Source organism: Papaver somniferum, chromosome 9 (assembly GCF_003573695.1).
Source record: "Papaver somniferum cultivar HN1 chromosome 9, ASM357369v1, whole genome shotgun sequence".
Lineage (NCBI taxonomy): Eukaryota > Viridiplantae > Streptophyta > Magnoliopsida > Ranunculales > Papaveraceae > Papaver > Papaver somniferum.
Window position 1 is genome coordinate 160,585,189 of NC_039366.1, and position 6,815 is coordinate 160,592,003.

The window sequence follows — 6,815 nt, forward strand, 5'->3', positions numbered from 1 at the left end:
GTTGTAAGGTGATTGATTAATTTAGGCTGTTCTTCGGGAATATAATACCGGATTATCAATTGGTTCCTGTTCACCTTGATTATTATCAAAAGACGGAACAAAAACTTTTAGGGTTTTTCTGTGGGAGACAGATTGATCCTTTGATAGACTTGTTTGTGTGAGACAAATTTGTTTATTGTTAAAGCCAACGATTTTGGGTCGTAGCAACTCTTAGTTGTGGGTGAGATCAGCTAAGGGGATCAAGTGCGCAGTACCCTGCTGGGATCAGAGGCATAGGGAGTACAACTGTACCTTGGATCAGTGGGAGACTGATTGGGGTTCAACTATAGTCCAGTCCGAAGTTAGCTTGGATTAGGCTAGTGTCTGTAGCGGCTTAATACAGTGTGTATTCAATCTGGACTAGGTCCCGGGGTTTTTCTGCATTTGCGGTTTCCTCGTTAACAAAATTCTGGTGTCTGTGTTATTTCTATTTCCGCATTATATTTGTTTATATAATTGAAATAATACAGGTTGTGCGTTTGAATCAATCAATTGGAAATCCGACCTTTGGTTGTTGATTGATATTGATTGATCCTTGGACATTGGTCTTTGGTACCGTCCAAGTTATTCCTTGTGTTTGATTATAGACTCGCTGATTTCTATTAGCTTGAGTGAATCAAAACAAGAGAGAGATATTAACTCCTTGAGATACTTTTATCTAGATTGAGTATGACTGTCTAGTTGATTCTCTAGTAAGTGTTTCGGAGTTAGTCCATACAGGTTGCTAATCGAAATATTGGGTGGTGTTGTTAGACCCCCGCTTTTTCAATTGGTATCAGAGCAGGCAAACACGTTTAAGACCTTACAAGTCTGTGTTTGCAGAGATCTGACTCTATGGACAGAGGTGTTATCTCTATTAACGTACCACTAGTCTTCGATGACTCTAATTACTTATGGTGGAAATTGCTATGCGAGCTTTTCTTCAAGAACGTGATTTTCAATCATGGGTATATGTTGTTAATGGCTATGATTGATGGTTATTTTCAATGATGTTGTAGTAATAGGTTCGTTGAGACTTGTGATTTTTAGACTTAATTTTGAAACTAAAGTATGACAAAACTCAAAATAAAAGGTGTTTAGGATGTTATGGAGAGACCGGGGCTCAAGATTCCACCAAATTTCCCCACTCATGTGGTTCAGATATCAATTCTAAACAATAATGGCTCGTATTATGAAGTTTCATTGACTCTAATTTATTGCCTAAGAAAGAATTTCGAAAGTAATGAATGTAAAACTAAAGCACGAGACATCAAAACATCTAAGTTAAGCATGACCCATCAATTGTAATCACAACCATTCAATGAAACTCATAAATTAATTGAATAACAGTGCAAATAGTCGTAAAAAGAATTAATAGAATTACCACATTTGTGAAACTTGGCTTCCTCCGTCGCCCCAGAGGATGGGTGTAGCTCTTCATCATGGAAACACACTCAGAATAAGATTTCATTGCTCAAAAATGGTTTACAAATGATGAAAATGAGACAAATTGAATAAACCAGGAAACTACAACACTTTTATGGTGTTGCAAGCCCACTGTTACAGAGATTGATATAAAGAAACTGTCACTGTAGCTCTACGACCCACTCCTTAGTGTCGTTATCACTGCTGATAAACGACTGTTGTGGATAGTCTGTTCTTCGTGTTCTTCAGAAAATGCAGCAGCAGCAATGCTGATTCTGCAACTTGATTTTCACGCCTCTGTAATGTTCTCTATTCCCCCAAAACTCTCTCCATCCCACTCTACTGACCCTGAACGACTTATATAGCCTCACTGCACCCAAATCTCGCATCATAACTGCAAATAATTCTCTCTTCAATACTCTTCTATCACGGGATTATTTTTTTCCTTTTAAAACCCATTCACGCGTCTGCAAGTGATTCTCCGTATCTGATGTTGGTTATACACACTAAAACACGCTACTGAATGTCATTGTTTGGTTCAAAAACTCTCAAGACACACGCACAGCACATAATTCACGGGAAAGGGTGAGATATTCTCGTGCACATTGTCCATCTTTAACCCGATCAATATAGCCCAACTTAATCCAAGAAAAAGCCCATACCACGCCTGTTAATGTCCGTCACGTCTTCCTCTGTGGATCCAACCATTGAGTCTCGCTAAATTATCCCAAATCTTGAACCAGAAATATGTTCTTCTGCTGCCATTATTTCCCGCCAAAACCAGAATTTTGAAACGATGAAGATGGGTATCCCCCTATCCAGAGTAGGGGTGCGAATATCAGCTACCCAACTGAGGTGCCCCTTAGTAATTGAGGTGCATCTTAACCAAAATGAGAGTCCGCATAGCACATGTTCTCCGGGGTGCCATGGAAAACTTTTCAAGCTGAATTTTCCACGCATGTTTATTTCTCCAAAAATACCTACAAACACACAAAACACCACAATAAGGAAGAAAACGAGTACTAACAATACGAAACATTGAGGACAAATTAGACACATAAATGCGTCTATCAAATACCCCCAAACTTATTATTTGCTAGTCCTCGAGCAAAACTAATAAAACCGAGTTAATCTCGGGAGGGCTTACCAGAGGTGTACCCACAAAACCATTACTCCAGACCCTAGCTACCTACGCAGAACCTTGGAAGGCACTAAAGAATCTCCTTGGTTGGCATACTTATTGACTACAGAAGGAAGTACCCTGATGCGAAATTCCAATTGTTGTACACGAGTTTGCACTCAAGCATACTAAAATTCATATAAAGTGACAGAGCTCTAATCAGATAGTTTCTGGACATCATACACCGGAGTCAACCAATCACATGGATAGATTAAGAAGATGGATGTAGAGAAAAACGTAGATGATGTTAACTAAGGTGAACCTATCCTAATGGACTGAGATACTGGTCTGGACTAATATCAACACACTGGCATATACAAGGGAACCAGTGGTCGATAATCCTAACTCTAGGTCAACTCAGTTGGCATATACAAGGGTACCAGTGGTCGACTTTATTGTATTTATTCTGGTTGGTCTGGTGGTCTGGTCTCAATTATTTTTTTATTTTTTTTTGATCTCAGTCACTCTATTTCACCCTAGCAATGGTAAAAAGAAAAAAAAGAACTGATCAGGATTCTTTTGATGTTTCTATCACGAGGATATGGTGAAACTACCATATTTTCTTTTTTTTCTAACACCTGAGCTCTGTGCTTTTATGAATAGACTCTTCTATATGTTTCCATCTAATCAGATTGGTTCCTCAACTCCTACAACCAAAATGCTTCCATCCACTTAGATTGGTTAGTGCCATCCTTAATAAACATAAATTTCTAGGATCTGGAGTTATTTATTGCAGCTAACAAAAAGTTTCTTCCCCACCCCCAAACTTAAATCTAACATTGTCCTCAATGTTCTAAAAATGAAATTAAAAGCATGAACAAGGAAAAAATGTTACCACTTGAGGAAAAGAAACAAGGAAGGATATTACCGTGTCGCATGAGCGCGGGTGCCTCCCAGTAAATGCTAAATTTAAAGTCTCTAGCCAGACATCAAATACCTCAAAAAGGATTGCAACCTCCCAAAGTCGTATACCAATAGTCGAAACAATTGTGGGTCCACAAGACCAAATAGAGCTAACACAAATATGAGACAACATCACTGGTTCAGAAAAATAAAAAGAAGGAGCACATCCTCGTCTAAGGTTTCTGTCAAGACAACTGGGTTTATCTGGGTAGCATACTTGAGCTTCTTATGTGTATCTTGATAAATAGATTCATCCGAAAAACGGGTCTCTAATACCTGAGTTACCTCTTGGACAGTATCAGGTGGATCGGGTTGCGCAGTCTGAATAGACTCAAGTGATATCTCAGATGCACAAAGCTCGAGTCCCAAGTTAGGGATACGTGACAATCATAAGAACCATCACTATCCCCAAACTTAGGGTTTTCACTACTCACAGATAAACCTCTAACTATTGCTTGAATTTCCGGATCTTCGGAGTCCTTAAAATACTCAAGAGATTCTTCCAATTCTCCACCCCAATCTTATGGTTATCATTACTCTCAGAAAGACCTAACACTAATGCCTGAATTTCAGGGTCCGTAGAGTCTTTAAAATACTCAAGGGATTCTTCTAAAGATTGATCACACATCTGGTCTAAGAGAATGGTTACCTCAAATTCTTCTAAAGAATCTCCCAATAGAGTATCATGCCAATTATCCTGAACTAAATCCTGAAATAAAGTGCTAATCATATTCACTTCTTCTAATTCATCATTCTCATAAGGTTGTCTACTAACATTAAAGACATTTAGTTCAGTGGTCATATTACCAAAGGATATGTTCATAAGTCTGGTTCTACAGTTGATGACAGCGTTAGCTGTGGCTAAAAATAGGCGACCTAAAATCACCGGGATTTTAGAACTTGGGCCCTGAACTGGCTGGGTGTCTAAAACAACAAAATCCACTGGATAAATAAACTTAACAACCTCAATTAGAACATCCTCTATGACACCACGAGGGACTTTGACAGACCTATCAGCTAATTCTAGTGTCATTTTGGTCGGTTTCAACTTACCAAGACCTAGTTGGGTGTATACATGATACGGGAGTAAGTTAACACTAGCTCCTAAGTCAAGTAATGCCTTATCGACAGTGTGGTTACCAATTGCACAAGATATGGTAGGGCATCCAGGGTCCTTATACTTAGGGGGTGTTTGGTTAGGTTTAGAAGAATTGAACTTACTTGACCAGCTAAAAAGGCTTTCTTATGAACATTAAGATTACGCTTTCTTGTACAAAGATCTTTAAGGAACTTGGCATAAGCAGGCATCTGCCTAATTGCTTCTAATAAAGGAATGTTGATGTTCACCTGCTTAAATATTTCCATTATCTCGTTGAAAGTTGACTCCTTCTTTGTTGGAGTTAACAACTGAGGATATGGGGCTCTAGGCACAAAGATAGTCCTATCAGGAATTTCTTGGGACTCCTTAGAAATTGTTTCAGTTTCCTCAGTTATGGGTTCCTCTTCGGAAGTAGAGGGTGGAACTACAGTATGTTCACTAGGCATGGCTAACTTATTGTCTACTGTTTTACCGCTCCTGAGGGTTTTTATCGAGTTCACATGGTTTTATGATTCCTCACCAACTAAAGATATTTGATGGACCCCCTATGATTGGCTTGAGTTTGACTAGGAAACTTACCTTCTTCTCTCTCACTTAAATACTTAGCTATTTGGCCGACTTGAAGTTCTAATTTAGCAAGAGTCTGGGAATTATCCTTATGGTTCTGCATGGTTTCTTGTTGAAAGCTAAGGTGGTTAGCTGATAACATATCATGGTTCTTTACTAACATAGTAAGAGCTTCTTCTAAGGTAGAGATCTTTTTCTCAGAAGTGTTCTGAAACTAGGTTTGACCTGAAGGGTTCTGAGTATAACCAAAACCTGGGGGAGGCTGAGTATTACTAGGCTGACCTTAATTCTGGCCCTTGGACCAAGAAAAAATAGGATGGTTTCTCCAACCAGGGTTGTAGGTCTCTGAGTATGGGTCAAACTTCTGACGGTTCTCGAACCTAGCATTGTTATAGACAGCATGGGCTTGCTCTTCACTAACATGACCTTCCCAAAACGAGTTATTGGGTTCTACTCCACAACTAGAGACTTGAGAGGCTCTAATCCTATCATCAGTTTCAATAAGAGACCTATGTTTAGGCTGATTCAATTCCAAAGCTTCTAGCCTTCTAGACAAAGCAGCAAACTTAGCATCTGACCCGAAGCTTGTATCTACCACATTAGTGCTACTTCTATTGACCAAGAGTCTTTTAGGGGGTTCAACACAAGACTCCCACTGTTGGGATTTTTCAGCAATAGCTCCTAAGAAGGTAAAAGCATCATCAGCATTTCTATTAGTGAACTCACCAGCGCACATAGACTCGACCATGGCTTTGGTAGAATAGTCTAAACCATTATAAATAATCTCTACAAGTTTCATCTTATCAAATCCATGGTGAGGACACTGGGATAGGAGATCATTGAATCTCTCTAAAAACCTATAGAGAGACTCTCCCTCTTGTTGCACACTAGCACTAATTTTCTGCCTAACAGCTGCAGTTTTATGCTTAGGGTAGAATTTCATATAGAAAGCAGCAATAAGTTCCTGCCATGTTTGAATGGATTTAGATGGTAGGTTGTTCAACCAGGTCTTGGCTTTATCTCTCAAGGAAAAGGGGAACATCTTAAGTTTCAAAACTTCATCAGTAAGGTCTTTTATTCTAACTGTCCCACAAATTTCCTCAAAGTCCCTAATATGAAAATGAGGGTTCTCATCATCTTTTCCTAAGAATATAGGGATCATCTGAAGAATATTAGGTTTTATCTCGAAATTAGCTGTATTGGCTGGCAATTTAATGCACGAAGCTCGGTTGGTCCTAGTTGGGAACATGTAATCTTTCAAAGTTGTCATTGCTGGCACAGCTGAAGTACTAGGGGTACTTTCTTCACAGAGAGACAGATTCTCAAAACTGAAGTTTCCAAAAACGGGGCTCTCAAAAGAAGAGTCTTCGAGCTCCCCGCCTTCACAAGAAGAACTACTAGGTTTATCACTAATCAAACGACCTAGAGTGTTTCTTTTCCAAGCCCGCTAACCTCGGTCATACACTAGAAAAACAAAAGAAAAAGAAAAGTCCTAAAAGGAAGGGAAGTTCTATGCAAACACAAACAAGGCTGACTTCACCACAACAAACCTACTGATTTCTAGCAAACAAAAAGCATGATGGCTCCACTTAGCTTGTTTCTAGACCAGCTTCTAATCCTTCG